This window comes from Periplaneta americana, chromosome 7, assembly GCF_040183065.1.
Source record: "Periplaneta americana isolate PAMFEO1 chromosome 7, P.americana_PAMFEO1_priV1, whole genome shotgun sequence".
Classification (NCBI taxonomy): Eukaryota; Metazoa; Arthropoda; class Insecta; order Blattodea; family Blattidae; genus Periplaneta; species Periplaneta americana.
Window position 1 is genome coordinate 118144969 of NC_091123.1, and position 18602 is coordinate 118163570.

The 18602-nt window shown below is 34.4% G+C and overlaps 1 protein-coding gene across 1 annotated transcript in view; it reads left to right on the top strand.

Annotated features, from left to right (window-relative positions):
* The first annotated feature begins 1460 nt into the window (after nucleotides 1–1460).
* The window catches only part of LOC138703391 (ras-like GTP-binding protein RhoL), a 204237-nt gene continuing 187095 nt past the window's right edge, over nucleotides 1461–18602 (top strand). Inside the window, exon 1 of the mRNA XM_069831220.1 lies at nucleotides 1461–1889. The gene's annotated coding sequence lies outside the window, so the exon portion shown is untranslated. The remainder of the gene's footprint in view (nucleotides 1890–18602) is intronic.

Genomic DNA, 18602 nt, shown 5'->3' on the forward strand with positions numbered 1-18602 from the left:
AGTAAAGTAAAAAAAAATGATTAAGCAGTTTCTTCACAATAAAAATCTTAATTCTTGATAAAATTTATAGAAAAGTTAAAACAACATTACATTCAAGCACCAATATCTCAAAAACTCATTGAGCTACAGCTATAAAATTTTACATGACTTTTGAGAATGATAGAATCTTCATTTGTTGCCAATTCATGTAAAGTAGCTGCAAAAACTTGCATTCCAGAAATAATTATTTTGATTAAATTTACTAATTTATAATTATAAAATTTCATTATCTAATTTTTCATATAAAATGATTTCAGTAGTAGTAATTTTTGGACATAATAAGCTACAATTTTCTTCTCATTCTTGATACAAGGAAATGAGAAATTCTCCCTGATATTAAAATATCCAGAGATACTGGTGCTTTAATGCAGCGTTGTTTTAATTCTTTTTAAATATATATCCAGATATAAAATATTCATTGTGATCAATAGAGACGAGAGTTTCATGCACTATAAAATCCCAAAATATGCATGCATTCATGCACTATCAAACTATGAAACATGCACGATCAAGCGAAAAATACATTAAAATATTTAATTTCATTTTTGTTCCAAATTTCTTATATCACTTCACTTTTCTTTTTGCGCATTTAACAATTAACAGCATTTCTAAATTGGTTTTTGTGATGTTCCTGCGCTTGTCAGCCAACATGTTTTTGTAGGCAGAGACTGACATCTCTACATCGCAAGAAGTTATGAGTGCAAACTTGAATGAACCTTTTTGTTATTTAGTTTTTCTTTTCTTTTGCTTCTTCAATCCTGAATAAGGGACATAAAATCGAGAAACTGAGGTGTCCACTCAAAACCATTAAAACATGCATTTAAACTGAATAAATGTACAGTAATATTATATGCATGATTAAGCTAGAAGTTGCTTAAATATGCATTATGCATGTTTTTATCCTCAAATAGCCCAAAACATGCAAACATGCACGGAAAAAATGAAATTACTAAGTACTAAGTTTGAGCTATGTCCTATGTTCCTATATAAAAATACATTTCCATGGAATTCTCGTCTTTAGTGATCAAACTATTTAACCAATTTCAATGTATTTTACAATATTTATTCACTCTACTTTGCTAAATTTACATGAAATATTTCATGCAAATATCTTTAATATTTCTATAGAAAAAATATGTAAAAGGTTTATATGTTAAAAAAAAAACTCTGGGTGCCTTTATTTTAATTGGAAACTTGAAGTAAATAATGCTTGGGATTGTTTTGAAAACAATACACTATTATGCCTATATACGATGGAAAGGATTTCGAAAAATTTCAGAACAAAAGAGTTAAGTGGAAGTAATAACATAAGCCACTGTTAATTTTAATCGTTCGGGTTTCTCACTTCCTCCTCTCCTCAATACCCCCACCTCTTGACGTAACCAATGCAAGAGGTCCCGTTCCCGTACCATAGCGCAGAATTTCAGTCGCTGTAAGATTACTTCGTATTCAAGTTCGCTTTCAGTTTAGAGGGAGAAGGGGAAGCTTTGCAATAGTGCCAGTGTGAGGAGACATCCGTCGCGTGGGCCCCAAAAAATTAATATAGGTCACTGTGACTCTATTGTCTGCGAACATGTGAATGGGCTGTGTAAATTGTAGCGGAATACTGCGACTCGCACACCTTGAGAATTTTCAACTCGAACAGTGATTGCAAGAATATTTTGTTTTCGATTTCACAAAGTCAAACAGTGGTTGCGTGAATGATTATCGAAACGATTTTAGTACTTTCACTCATTCTTCAGTATATAATGATAAGAAGTTCTTGATTGTTACAAGTTATTAAGGCAAAATATACAAGTGGCAGGCGTTGTCGTATTTTTGGATAAACCAAAGAAGAGTTTTCTCATTAGGTAAGTGAAGACATGCTGAAAAAGTGTTTACATTATGTAAAAATGCATGTTTATAGCGTTATGTTTAAGATATGCAATCCTTATCTTTCAAGCAGACTACGTACAGACGACTGTCGCTCCGCCTGCGAAACTTGGCATAAACTCGTAGTAGAAAAACGGGAAAGAATGAATTTGTAAGTGAATTGAAGAGTGTGATCCCAAAACGTGTTAAGTCCATTTTTATGAAAGGACTGGACTATTTCTTTTATCCCCCGGTCTACGGATTGAGGAGTTTTCAAGTGACATGCACAATAACCTAAAGTTTTAGGCAAGGATTGGCGTTGTTTTGGAAGAAAACAAGCTTAAAATATGACAGAGGTCTGAAGCATAATCATATATAGTATAAATCTTTAAAATGACCAAATGGACTGTGCGAATTTTGAAATCACCCCTTCAATTAAAATCGGAACTCGCTCATTTCATAGCAGTTTCTGAAAATTACCTTTTTTTTTTTTTTGCACGATCGTGTTCTTTCTGTATTTACAGCTATTGTTGTTAGGTCTTGAAAGTTAGAATTCACACACAGAAACCTATTGCAAGGGAAATCATTCTTTATAACATAAAACTATATTGTAATAGACCCATTAAAGTGCACTTATTGTTACTTAGTTACCATTACAGTGCAGTTTTGCGAAGGCTTCGGAATAATATTGTTCTAAATTTTCAGTGAAAAATATATTGCATTTGTAATTTAAGAAACATGATTGTGCAAATAATTTTGTACAATACACGTTTAAAATCTCGGAAATTTAAAAAAAAAACTGGCTCTGCTCATCTTTTCAAACTATTCCCCGGTTTTGTAAAAAGTACTTCCCAATCTTGTACTGTAATATACTATTCCTGCATCTAGAAAACCAACAATATTTTCACAGAAACGTTTGGAAATTTAACGTGACAATTTCATTTCCAATATTGTCTTCTTATTCTTCCAAAGTATGATAATTGTATTTCAATATTTTCTTCAAATTCCCACACAGGTTTAAATGAGATGGTAAGAGAGACATTTCCAATTTTATTTAACTTCTCTTACTTATCTTTCTTTGTTTTAAGCAGATCTGATGCATTTTATTTTATTTACAACTGTACAGTATATCGCAGTCTCGTCGGAGAAGATATAAGACCATTTTTTTGTGAAATTATATTATTGTGATCTACATTGATTCACTTTTCACAAAATTACATGAATAATTATTATTCTAACATAGCTACATGTACGGTATTATCACTTGATAGCAACTTACTAACTTAATGTGTTTTGCATAGAAGTGTCACAAAACGTTTACTTTAACTTTAAGTACACGTGATATACCAATATCCATTTTTTGTTAGATTTACAATCAAGATGAGCTTTATTACGAAAAATAGAATGCTGTTTCTAATTCACATCAAAATTCAACTTCAACTCGTTCCTTAATTCATGTCAGAGTTCAGCTCTGCTGTTTCTAATTCACTTTAAAATTCAACTTTATTACTTGTAAATTCAACTCTGATATTTCTAATTCATATCAAAATTAAACTTTTCTGTGCTTCTAATTCTCATCAAAATTAAACTTTACCATTTCTAATTGACATTAGAATTAAACTGTTTCTTAATTGATGTCAAAGTTTAGCTCTGCTATTTCTAATTCACTTTAAAATTCAACTCTGCTATTTGTAATTCAATTTTGCTATTCCTAACTTATATCAAAATTCAACTCTGCTATTTCATATTCACATCAAAATTAAACTTTGTTAATTTTTACCAGAATTCAACTCTGGTATTTGTAACTCAGCTTAAAATAGAACTGTTATTTTAAATTCCTATCAGAATTCAACTCTGCTATTTCTATCTCACATTGAAATTGAACTCTGTTATTTCTAATTTATATAAAACTACAACTCTGCTATTTATAACTCATCTTAAAATTCAACTCTGCTATTTCTAATTAACATTAAAATTGAACTCCGTCATTTCTAACTCATTTCAGAATTCAACTTTATCTCTAATTCACTTGTCATCCTTCCAGTGAGTGCAATCCATTCCGCCCTCGAAGTGCCTCCATCAATTGCCAGACCAATAGGTGTTAGTCGTCGACTATTTTCTGCACGGCGTATTTTTTATTACTAGTCTGGTCGAGGCTAAACACGACTATAAAATGTGTTAATAGTGACTATAAAGTGATGTGAAGATAATGAATGTTGATGCAGGCGTTTTCACTGGTGATAATGATATCGCACAACATTTAAAACGAAGTTTAGTCATGATCACTTGTGCATGTTTCCAAACATCCATAAATCGAGATAATTATACTAATAAAATGAAGCGTTTCTTCATCTGCATAAGCTCTGGGGCAAAGTTTCTCAAACGTTTTCGATCGCAGAACTCCTTTCAACCTATAGTACAACCGTGAAACCTTGTAACTCGTTTTATTTTACTAGCCATTATCATCATCATCATCATCATCATCATGCATTTACTAAAGTGGATGTAATCTGAAAAATTGAATCAATGTTAATAGAGCACATACACTGTCAAAATTTTGTATTTTCAATTAATCATTACAACGAAATTTTATTATGATACAAAATGTATTAATATGTAGTAATTAATCAACATTTAAAGTTAGTATCTCAATAATTCTGTTCTGATGGATGAGTATGTTTGTTCTTTAAGCTTAATGCTTCTTTTTACATCTGGTTTTATGGCGGAAAATTGTCTTGTTTCTGTTTCTCCATTCAGTCTTTTTCGGTAATTTGATTTGGTGGCCATATACGTAGAAAATACAGTGTTGAAAGTGTTAAATGAGTGATATTATTTGTCATTGTAGATATTATTATTATTATTATTATTATTATTATTATTATTATTATTATTATTATTATTATTATTATTATTATTATTATTATTATTATTGGTAATGCTTAATGTTGTTATATATTTATTCATATTTTCGTGATTTGTGTGTACAATGTATTGCATGTATAAAATTTAAATACCATTTAGGACTCACGGAACCCCTAGAATTTGCTGGCAGGGTTCCGCATACCTAACTTTGAGAATAAATAAACAATGACATATTCAATTATTTGATTTAACATTTTTTACTTGTTCAAAATTAATGAACACTGGCGTAGCTCAGTCGGCAAAGGCGCTTGGCTGTCGATCCGGAGTTGCACTCGGGCGCGGTTTTGGGATTAGAACATCTCCTGGCTAATTACCTGGTTCGGTTTTTTCCGAGGCTTTCCCCAACTGTAAGGCGAATGTAGGTAATTATGGCTAATCCCCGGCCTCATCTCGCCAAATTGCATCTCGCTGTGATCAATCCCATCGACGCTAAATGACTTAGTAGTTGATACAGCGTTGTTAAATAAGTTAAATAACCAAGTAAAAAAATCAGTGAGATTATGGTCTTTTTTACGAATTAGGAGAAAGATTTTGAGTGGTAGTCAACAAAATGTTGTTTAAAATACCATCCAGATTTTCTTTTAAATCTACTAGACGAATCTCAAAATTTTTCGTGCAATTCAAAGGAAGCAGTGCTAAGAATTATCATCGGTCTTAAAATCCATCGATCTAGACCAGTCGGATCTTGGTAGCTCAAATCCCAGGGATGGCAGGCTTATATTTCTGGTGGAAAAAGCGAATGTTGTTAGGGGTTTTCTCGGGTTTCTCCCGTTTCCCCTCGCTATCAACACCTTCCATTCATAATCATCCCCTTTTCGGAAAAACAGGACACGAACTCGTGTTAGGGTGGTGTCGTTTCGACCGTTCACCATAGCACGTGTTCCTCATGGTTTGCCCAAACGTTGGTAGATGGCTCTAGTGGTGATTTCTGGAAGACTCAGAGATATACAGAGGAACGGAAGCTCCGAATCCAGGACGAGAAAGTAGACGATTTAAGTAGATCTCGGAGTATGCCAGACTAACACTAAAGACTTGTCGACTGGAAAGGAATGCGTAGTGTTGTTGGATTGTGAAACCGGCTTAGCCAAGTAGCACAGTCGGCGTGAAACTCATTTTGACTGCAGGGTTTAGAGATAACCCTTTCCAGTAATTGCCTTGTTTTCGCATAGACCAGTTGGAATCTTTCTTGTGTGAAATCGATAAAACGAAAATGTATTTTAATTTAGTGTTAGTATGTGATTTTACTTATTTAAATAATTTTTTAGGAATATAAGCTGTCAACAAATATGAAAACACTGAATTGTTATGAAGTACATATTGCCTCATTTATTTCAATATCAGACAGTTAGGAGAAGCATCTGGAAATTATTGACCGATCCAATAATACCGACTAATAGGTTTGTACACGCGCAGTCTTTTTAAGCGAGTCATTGGGAAGCAATGTGTCACTTTGTGGACTTGTGATTATTTGTCGTTGTGAAATAGTGGTTGAAATTAGCAATATAATCGAGAATCCCTCCAGATGTGGAGTTCTTACTATGATTCTCTTACTTTTTGCAAAAATCTGACACTGAAATTCATCGTCAGTTATGAGAGAGATTCATGGTCTTAATAGTATGAATATGCAAGGTGGGTGCCAAAGATGTAGATCGCTAGGGTTCAGGATTGACAACCCTTCAGAGCCAAGAGACAGATGGCGATAAACTGTTCAATCACACAGTGACATGATCAAACCTGGACTTCCTACACAAATATGGAAACTAAGCAAAAATCGATGCAGTGGCTGCACTAGGGTTACCAGTTTCCCGTATTTCACGCACATTTTCTTCACTTTCTCGGTTTACGTACGGTACCTTTAAATATTTCTCTCGTATTTCACAAAATTTTGAAATATTCCCTTTTATTTATATAAAACTTCCGCTAAAATCCCATGTTGCTCAAATCCTCCCATTCGCTCACATTCAACATTTCCGGTTTATTATAGTTTTCCTTCCTATGTTGTCAAACTTCCATAAATAAGTTCTGTATCCGAAAAGACGTTTCCGCAGCCACATTACTTGCCTGCTTCCTTCTGTCTGTCAGTCCCGTGTTGTAAAGTGTACTTGCGCAGTGTTTCTTACTTTTAGTATTAATTTCGATGGGCCAGTTCAAAAGGGAAACAGCTTAAAATTTAAAGTTTTAAAAAATCTCAATTTTAAAGTTTCAAGCTACTGTAAAAAATCCTGGGTTCATTGAAATTACTCCAAATTCTATTAATGATATTTTATATATACTGTAAGTTTAGAATTAGAGTGAAGTTAACTGGATTTTGACAGCAACATGGAGTTTAAAAATGCAGTTTTCTCACAACTTTAAATTTTGAGTTGTTTCCCCTTGAACTGGCCCGTCGATTCATTCTATAATGGGTAGGAAAAAGTAACCAGTATTCCAGATCTTATGCCTAAATTGAAAGTGTGCTTTCACTTATGAACAGTTAATGGAAAGATTTAAGAAATAAAAGTTCTTCTACATTCGTTAAAGGTAAAATATGAAATATTTTAAATAATTACTAAATTAATGCAACTAAAATTGTAATTGTATACATATAACTTCGAATATTTCTATTTATTTATTTATTTATTTGTTTATTTATGTGCCTATTTATTTGTACATTTATTTATCTATTTATTTAATCTAGCCGAAATCGGGCTTGCCAATTGACACAGACTAACTCAGTTTTTTAAATCAATATAAGAATATGGGACATAGGATAATTCACAAAGTTTGATTTTGATAAATATAAATTATGAAATATATAATACATTTTTTCTTTCTAGTTTCGCCTAAGAATCTGGAATACCTTTACCATACAAATGGTTTCTTAATATAGCAACTGAGTGCTTTATAATACATATTATAGTGTTGATCTGTAAACACTTTTCTAATTTATAAGTTCCCCTCCATTCAACGATAATAATTATTTTTGAGTGTAATTATATGTCAATGTATTGAAACATAACATTGGTCTTTAAAAAGTAACAAAATACTGTTGATATAGTGTGCAGTTCTATCTTTTTTTTTACAGAATATTATTTTCAGTTTCAAACACTGACTCTCCAAAATGTCTCTTGTTTTCACTTTGAAACACTGGCAGTTCCATAATAATTTCAAAAGTGTCCTTTATTTTCACTTTGAAACACTGTTAGTTGCACAGTAATTTCCAGAATATCCCTTATTTTCAGACTACAACACTCATTCATTCATAGTTTTCTGTCCCAAGGGCAGGCCTTTCATTGAAAACCCAGCATTCTCCAATCTTTCCTATTTTCCATCTTCCTCTTGACTATCCTATAATAATTTCTGTAAAGTCTCTTATTTTCAGTTTGAAAAGCTGGTAGTACTATAATAATTTCCAAAATATCCCTTATTTTCAGTTTGAAATACTGGCAGTACTATAATAATTTCCAAACTGTGTCTTATTTTCCGTTTGAAACACTGGTAGTCCTACAATAATTTCCAAAATGTTCCTTATTTTCTGTCTCAAACACTGGCAGTGGTATAATAATTTCCAAAATATCCCTTATTTCCATTTTAAAACACTGGCAATCCTACATTAATTTAAAAAAATATCCCTTATTTTCAGTTTAAAAACTGGTAGTTCTATAATAATTTCCAAAATATCCCTTATTTCCAGTTTGAAATACTGGCAGTATATAATAATGCTATATTATAATAATTTTCAAAATATTCCTTATTTTCATTTTCAAATACTGACAATCGTACATTAATTTCCAAAATATCCCTTATTTTCAGTTTAAAAAACTGGCAGTTCTATAATAATGTCCAAAATATGCCTCATTTTCCGTTTGAAATACTGGTAGTGCATAATAATTTCCAAAATATCCCTTATTTTCATTTTAAAACACAGACAGCCCTACGTTAATTTAAAAAAATCCCTTATTTTCAGTTTTAAAAACTGGCAGTTCTATAAAATTTCCAAAATACCCCTTATTTCCATTTTGAAATACTACACTATAATAATTTCCAAAATATCTCTTATTTTCATTTTCAAATACTGGCAATCCTACATTAATTTTCAAAATATTCCTTATTTTCAGTTTAAAAAACTGGCAGTTCTATAATCATTTTCAAAATATCCCTTATTTTCAGTTTGAAATACTGGCAGTACTATAATAATTTCCAAAATATCCCTTATTTTCAGTTTAAAAAAACTGGCAGTTCTATAATCATGTCCAAAAATCCCTTATTTTCAGTTTAAAAGACTGGCAGTTCTATAATCATGTCCAAAAATTCCTTATTTTCAGTTTGAAATACTGGCAGTACTATAATAATTTCCAAAATATCCCTTATTTTCAGTTTAAAAAACTGGCAGTTCTATAATCATGTCCAAAAATCCCTTATTTTCAGTTTAAAAAACTGGCAGTTCTATAATCATGTCCAAAATATCCCTTATTTTCATGTTGAATCTTTCGTACACTACTTTTAACACTTTAATATAAATAATTGATTAAATGGCGATCTTACTCTTGTTAATTATGTAAGCATGTGTGGCATACAGCTGTTTCGGTGCTACTTGACACCATCCTCAGAGCCTACTAGATCTCCTATCTAGTAGGCTCTGAGGATGGTGTCAAGTAGCACCGAAACAGCTATAAGCCACACATGCTTACATAATTAACACGAATAAGATCGCCATTTAATCAATTATCCTTATTTTCAGTTTGAAATACTGACAGTCTAATAATTTCCAAAATATCCCTTATTTTCAGTTTAAAAAATTGGTAGTTCTATAATCATGTCCAAAATATCCCTTATTTTCAGTTTGAAATACTGGCAGTACCATAATAATTTCCAAAATGTCCCTCATTTTCAGTTTGAAATACTGGCAGTCCCATAATAATATCCAGGGAAAAGACGGGGAACATAAGCAGAAAAAATGGAAGACAAGAAAAGCAAGGGGAAGACTAGCAGAATAAGGAGGATACAAGGGGAACAAGGAAAATACCAGGCGAAGAGTAAAACTAGGAGAACAAGGGAAATGTGTACATGAAGGCCTAGGAGCAGACAAGGAGGGCAAGGGGAATACAAGTAGAACAAGGGAAATAGAAGAGAAACGGGAGGAATACAAGGAGAACAAGGGGAAGGCAAAGAAAGCAAGGGGAATACAAAGATAATGAGGTGAATACAAAGAGAACAAGGGGAATACAGGGATAACAAGGGAATACAAGGACAAAAGGAGGAATACAAAGAAGACATGGGAACGGCATGGAGAAGAAGAGGAATATAAATAGAACAAGGGAAATATACGGCGAAGAAGGGAAAGACAAAGAGAATAGGAGGAATACAAGGAGAAAATGCGATAGAAAGAAAATAAAGGGAAGACTTGGAGATAAATGAGGAGAATAAAGAGGAGTACAAAGAGTGAAAGAAGAATAGAAAGAGAACAAGTGGACGACTAGAAGAATAAAGACAAGACAAGGAGAATAAAAGGGTATACATGTTTAATGTTTATGTGACGGTTATTTCGAAATTTACCCACTATACCTATTAGTGTCGTGCATTATAGGCGCTATGTTCGGTTCAAGTTTATCGAGTACGGCAAAGTTCGATATTCACCGATGTTCGCTCCGCAGAACGAGGTTTGTCGTGTTTGTTTCACTTCGTTATAAAAATATTCGCTGTCCCTCACTCATGTTTTAAGCCCTTAAGAATTTTAGCACATATCTTGCGACTAGTTTTTCATATGAAATAACACGAAGTTTTTAATGTCTTGGTTGCCTTTGATGTTCGAACATTGCAAGACACTAATACCTATGTGCGTAGAGAGGAGGAATCTATGCGAGATAAAGTAACTTCTAAAATACTTATAACTCTCTAGGTAGCATTCCTTCGTCTCCTTCTTCGTACTTTCACATAAAGTCAGAGGTAGTCCCAACCTTGGAAACGTATTACGTACTTGTGAATATTTCATCACAATGGAAAATATTCAGTCTGAACACGTTCTTTTCACTACACAATTGCTTCCCCTCTTTAAATCGAGTTTTCAAATCAATTATAACACATGACTTTATAAATGAACAACTGAAGTACAATTTTAACTCTTTTTGGTTTGAGATTTTCGAGTACTCGCACCGTGTCCTAGATATCGTCCATAACTAGATGTCATCTCCCTGATCAGGGAAGGTAGGAAAGAGGAACAGGGAAATCTGTTGGGTCTGTTACCAAGAACTGTTCTCAAGCCCGAAATTTTGGATGTTTTTACATATCGTAGCACACGGCACAAATACCCGGAAACTTCACACCACATTGATTATCAAAGAATTCTCAAATCATATTTAACTTTTCTCGAACATCGCGACTGTAGGTTCGAATTCCGGTTATGGCACGTGTGTGTAATTACCTTTAATGTGATGTTCTGTATAGACTAAGGCAGAGGACATTGACGCCACGTGTCTGTCCAGTGTCAGATCGAGAAGAAGGCTCGGATATGAAATTAGAGCAAGGCCCTTCAGGGGCTGTAAATGCCATGGCGTAGCAGTAATATTTAACAATTTCAATGTATGAGACATTCGAAACTTATGAGGATGTTAAACTGATTAAGTCCGTGTTAAAGGCACTTAGGATACGGCTGGTAATTGCGTTGTTCTATAAAGAGTTTATTTTACATTCATATTGTCTGCCAGCAGTGGGGAACACGCGTCCTGAATGAAAGAACCGCTCATTCCATAGTGGACTGTCACGACTGCCATCTCCATGTTAGTCACTGATGATTACGGCACTGATGTCTCGCAAACGAGACGTATGACTGAAGGAATTAACGTACAACAGTCAATCGTCCTTGATGAATGAGTTGTTACCAGGCTTGTAATTTTAGTCGAGGTTCGAGAGTTCAGGACCGACCGGGACTGATGGATTTTGACGTAGAACTACGTCTATCTCCTGAACAGCTATGGGGGAAACTTGGGAATTGACAATCACATAAAAATATAACCACCTCTCTTTGGTCTCCTTGTATTCACCTTTTTTCCTCGTCATCCCCTTGTTCTCCTTGTATCCTCTTGTTCTCCTTGTCATTCCCTTGTTCTCCTTGTCTTCCCTTTGTTTTGTCTCCCCTTGTTATCCTTGTATTCTCATGGTAATTTTTGTATTCCCCTTGTTCTCTTTGTACCCTCATTGTTCTCCTTATATTCCCATTGTTCTCCCTGTACATCTTGTCCTCCTTGTCATCCCCTTGTTCTCCTTCTATTCCCATTGTTCTCCTTCTATTCCCCTTGTCCTCCTTGTCATCCCTTTTTTCTCTGTATTCTTCCTGTCTTCTCCTATTCTCCGTGTCTTCCCCCTATTCTTGTTTCTCTCCCCTTGTTGCTCCTTGTATTCCCCTGTTTTTCGGTCTTCCTCTCGTTCCCCTTGTATTCCCCTTCTCTTTGCATTCCCTTTCTTCTCCAAGTATTCCCTTGTTCTCTTTGTATTCCACTTGTTCTCCCCGTATTCTCCTTGCTCTCCGTGTATTATCCTCGTTTTCCTGGTCTTCCACTTATTTGTTACCCTTATCTTTTCCTTGTTCTCTTTGCATCCCCTTTGTTCTCCAAAAATTACGTTTGTTCTTTTATGTTCCCCTTGTTCTCCGACGTCACGGCCCTACTTATTACTGATCATCAGACATCGGATTCTAAGGCAAATGCCTATTTTGTTTCTTTAGGAGAAAAGTAAAAATAATTATTAATATTTGTGTTTCATGGAAATTGAAAGGTATTCAAAGAGTTTTATAGTGCCCTAAAATGCCCTAAAACGGTTATTAGAGCCTAATTTGTTAATATTCGCCTAAAAATGCATAACTCACTGTAAAGTTTCTCATTTTACTCTTACTTTTTATAATTTATACATGCATTCACTGCGAAATTTAAGGCATTTAAAAAGTGGAAAGTTTGCTTCACACCGGCCATGAAACCATTGATAAAGGAAACAAAATGTTTTGAATCTCACGACACTCGCAATAGATTTCACCGAATTTAACATGTTTGGAGGCATAAATGCCGACAAAGAACCAACCTTAGTTTTGAAGCAGGCAACAATCATAACATGTGCTGCTACCGATTCAGAGATATACTATACTACAAAATGACTGTTTTCGGTCTGAAACCGATTAGCTGTACCGCCCTTCAGAGTGTCATAAAATCACAATTTTTGGAGAAAGAGTGTTTTTGAAATATTTATGAAAAGTCGTAAAACTGCGAATTAGTAGGGTAAACTGTTACAAAATATTTAAAAGAATGGCCCTCCTAGTGTTAACACTACCAGGAAATGCAACAATAAGTGGAACTTTGTATTTTTGTCCAATTGAATCTCAATAACAACGGTTCATTTGAATGCTCGTTAACAGTTGCTCTTTCCCTCACCTTATTTGTGTTGAGAAGTTTTGAGCGGTAGGACGTTTTCCTGTGAAGTTTAACGCGATAATGCCGAAAAATATAAATGCAAAATCTACATTGATCCGGCAATGGCTAACAGAATATTCAGAATTCACTTATGATGGAAAAATAATATTCTGCAAGATTTGTAGCAAACAGGTGTGCAACAATAGTTGAAATATATAAATTCTATTAATTTTAATGAGTAGGCCTATAATATTTATACATTGACTGAGCTATCCTGAGGTATAATTCTTTTTAAGACCACTACACTTTAACCTTTTAAATTCCGATAGTTAAAGTATTTGCAGGTCATTAAAATTTTGATTGTTCGAACCCACTAACTTTGTGATAGAAATACGGCAATACAACAATTAGGATTTTATTTTAATTCCGTTTACTTTACATTTTTAGATTTCGCAAGAAAAGAAGTGCCACCTAAAGCAGCATGTGCAAGGAGCGGCTCATAAGGCTAAAGCTCAGCAGAAAAATCAACTGCAACAAACTTTACTAACACAGCCTACTTCATCCAATCTCAGCAGCAATTTCTATGCTGATTTAACCAGAGCGTTTGTTGCTGCTAACATTCCCTGGAATGCAATTGAAAATCCGGTTTTAAGACAGTTTTTACAAAAATACTGCAAACAAAATATCCCATCTGAGTCGACCCTAAGAAAAAATTACTTAGACAGAATATACAATGAAACTTTAGCTTCCATTCGGGAGGATATAGGTGATTCTTACATATGGGTCTCTGTTAGATGAAACCTCAGATCCTATGAATAGGTATATAGCAAATATGGTAGTAGGAAAACTTAATCCTGATGGACCTTCGATTCCACACCTCGTATGTGTTAAGGAACTTTCGAAAGTGAATAGCCAAACCATTGCTTATTTTGTAAATAAAGGCCTACAGTCTTTATACTCAGGTAATATAGACGATTCTAAAGTTCTGTTGTTTTGTACTGATGCTGCCTCATACATGGTTGCTGCAGCTCCACTTCTTAAAACATTTTATCCTAACCTCACGCATGTAACCTGTCTAGCACATGGCCTTCACAGGGTTTCTGAAACAATCCAGAATGAATTTCCTCTTGTCAATTCGTTTATTTCTAACACAAAAAAATGTTTTTGTAAAGCCCCATCCAGGATTTCAATATTCAGAGAGAACTTTCCAGATATCCCACTCCCACCTCAGCCGGTTGTTACACGATGGGGAACCTGGATTCAGTCAGTGGTGTATTATTCTAAGTATTTTAAAGAAGTGGTCACAGTTATTGATAAATTACCTGAAACTGATAGTGCAGCGTGTGTGAAAGCAGTGAAAGATTGTCTGAATGACTCACGAGTGAAAAACGATATTGCCTACATAACATCAAACTTTTCTTTCATACCTGCAAGCATTGAACAATTAGAACGTGAAAAACAATCTCTTTGTAGCCAAATAGCAATAGTAAAGGAAGCTCAAGTGAACATACATTCTGCTTTGGGCGAAACTGGGAAAAAAGTTAAAAATAAGTGGGACAACGTATTAAATAAGAATGTAGGATTTTCATTGTTGGAAAAAGTATCAAGAGTGATATCGGGGGAAAGTGTAAATGTTCCAGTAAGTATTGATGTTTCTATTGTACCTAATTTAAAATTTGCGCCTCTCACATCAGTTTCGGTTGAAAGAAGTTTTTCTTCTTTCAGAATGATTCTCAGTGATAAAAGGCAAAGGTTAACTGTGGAGAATTTAGAAAAAATTCTGGTGGTGTACTGTGCAGATAATTATAATAAAGTCTGAGCATGGAACTGAATTTCAATAACTTAAAATGAGTAATCTTGATATCAATAATCATTATTTCATTAGTTTCAATATATTAAATTTGTGTGGCTCTGTTTATAAATATAATATAGTATTCTTTTTTAATGTTTAAACATACTTTTTTGTGCGCATTTTAGTGTATAACTAAAAATTTCAGTGAAAGAAATAAGTATGATACCTTGATGTGCCTAAAATGCCTATTTTCATTAAAATAGAGCCTAATTTTACAAATTTTGAGCTTATTTTAGGCGCCTAAAACTGCAATTTTTAGTGCCTAAAAATCCGATGTCTACTGATCATGTTTACGACATTTAGCCTCTTATGTGGTTTTTTTAGTAAGTTATTTTACGACGCTTTATCAACATCTTCGGTTATTTAGCGTCTGAATGAGATAAAGGTGATAAAGCCGGTGAAATGAGTCCGGGGTCCAGCACGGAAAGTTACCCAGCATTTGCTCATATTGGATTGAGGGAAAACTCCGGAAAAAACCTCAACCAGGTAACTTGCCCCGTCCGGGAATCAACCCGGGCCACCTGGTTTCGCGGCCAGACGCGCTGACCGTTACTCCACAGGTGTGGACTCTTATGTGGTAGCTATTAGGTTACGTTCGTTTTCAGTTTTACCTTCCGAAGTTGTCTTAAATGCCTTTAATGGAACGCTGAGAAACTGAATAAGTGGCCAACAGGCTTGGAGTTTTCTCCTCAAATTTCCCGGAGGTTGTATGGGACACCAAAACAAATGGTTTTTTCTAATGTCATATTTTCCTCAGAGGCTTTATTGAACCGGCTGAAGGCGTATGCGTTCTTCGGTTCATGACGATTATACAAATTCACATTTTCTCGTACGTCTTGACCCAGTGCAATGCTTTATTAAACCGGTCTGGTGGATCGGATATTTGCTGCAGCAGGGGAAATAAACGATAAGCTTAATCCTGAAGTCTTTCACCGCATTATACAATCCATGTCCCGCCGATGTACAGTAACCTTTGTATACAGGTCAATGGAGGTACTTTTCAACCTCTTTTGCAGTGATTTTGATGTGTAAATGTTTTATAAGAGACTCAAGCAATAAAGCATGGCAATGGTTTGTGCCACGTTAAGATCTGCTGTCCTCGCGAAATAGTGCCTCACAACACAGTATGACATTAGAGAAAGGTGTTTGTATTGATGTTCTATACAACCTCCCGGAGTTTGTCGGTTTAATTACTTTTACCTTGTATATCAAGAACAAAGACGTTTGACACAATCCAAGGGATTTTATAAATCCTCTGTCACCACGGAACTGATCTGTTCAAATTTTACAACAAGCTTTCGGAATAAATACAGTTACAGAACTCACATCTCTAATTATTTTTTATTTCTGGGCGTTGGGGGAATTCCTTTATCGCATTCATACGAACATATTCAATAAAATTAATGATATGCAGAGAAAAGACAATATTAGGATGAATGAGTTTGCGAAGAAACGAAATAACTCACACAAGAATAGCTTGAATAATATTCTTATTTATTACATTTCGAAATAAACGTTGCCAAAACAAGAAGAATTAAAGAATATAAGACAAGTATCATGATATCGTATCCCATTCGTTTATGAAGGAAATGGTATCTCTATCTTTACATAAAAAAACTTATTTTTTACCAAATTCGCCACTTTTTAATAACCCTATGTACTGCATTAGACTAAAAACTCTCTATATCATATCTTAACTCCCATTAGTCCCTACGATCTCAAGTATTAACATACCATTACCGATTAAATGTGGAACTCCCAGTTTACATTGTTAGCCGTGACGCAAGGCCAATATCTTAACATTTTTTTGCATATACCGTATGTATACCAAAAATTTTACTCCATTCCTCGCTATAAACTATATAACATTTAATTGGGGAAAACTTCTAGTTTTCGTACGTGGGTATTTCCCTCTATAAACTTTAAAACAATCACAAAGCCCAGATTCCTTCAGCTTCTCTTTACAATAAACATAAAATAGGCTATGTGTACGCTTCTACTGATAAACAGTCACTTCAACTCTGGCAATAGAGTTAATGCTATAAAGACACAATAAAATAAGCCTCATATACAATACAGATAGGCTATTGTTAGTATTGGACAAAGTCTTAACATACAGTGTAAGAACATTCCCTCTATGCTCATATAGCCTACATTGCTTATTCATATTTTCAGCGATGTTATCTACCCAATTGCAGTTTCTTAGCAACGAATTTGTGAATATGTTACACCGGGATCTGTGAACAAAAACTCACTACTGCTCTGGCGTGACACAAAACGTACGCAAAAAAAGGCGCAATTCCTCTCCGTGCTCCTCGAAGTCGTGTGTCGTATTGCGTTGTGAAGGATAGCACGACAGGGTCTTCGAAACGGAACACTTTATTGTGTAGGACGCGACGTGCATAAGAGAAACAATTTATTTCAATGTTCCTTCAGAACGCACGATAATTTGTCGTGGTATGACACAGAAGAAAACGAATGCATAATATGCGACCTAATATGTAATAATAATAATAATAATAATAATAATAATAATAATAATAATAATAATAATATGTGAAACTTTTTTTGTGATCGCATTAGCCTACTCCCATTTCCACGCCATCAACTAATAATAATAATAATAATAATAATAATAATAATAATAATAATAATAATTATTATTATTATTATTATTATTATTATTATTATTATTATTGTGAATAAAATTGATGGTGTGGAAAAGGGAGTATTACTCCGATCACAAAAAAATTCACATTAGAATAGAATGGAACAATTTATTGTCATTATGCAGCACATGCCCGTATTACACAAAGTCAGTTTTATATACATGTATAATATGAAACTGAGTAATACATTAACGTGTGCTTATACAGGGTGTTAAACAGTATCCAATATTTTAGGAGGTGATAGTATGCATCAAAACAAGAAAATAAAGTCTAATAAACATGGGTCCTACAACACATAGTTTCTGAGATCTGAATACTTGTTCATAGGAGGTACTCAACGTGGTAATGCATTTCTCTGCCCTACAATACAGCAGACTACCAGATAATCATACCGCAGTTGACATCCCTGACATGGAATAATGATACGTCGCAAGGAATACTGAAAACAAAAGTCTGGTTGCGGATATGACCTGGGTTCAGCAAAGATGGTGTTGTGAATAATCAGCATGTGTAGGCTGATGAAAATCCCCATGCAGTTGAAGAAACAAGACATCAGTATCAGTCTCAATCAACTTATGGGCGGGAGTTCTTGGTGATAGATTAAGAGCCATACGTGCTACCAGAGAGATTAACTGGGGCTCGTTATCAGGACTTTCTTATTAACGTATTGCCTACCTTACTGGAGTATGTGTCATGTCAGCAAAGACTACAAATGTGGTTCATGCATGATGGCACACCAGCACATTTTCTCCGCAATGTGCGGGAACACCTGACGCTGATATTTCAGGACCGCTGGATTGATTGGGGAGGCCCCACACCTTGGCCTGCTCGTTCTCCAAACCTAAATCCCCTAGACTTTTGGTTATCAAGAACAACCAGGTCAATTTGAAAGAG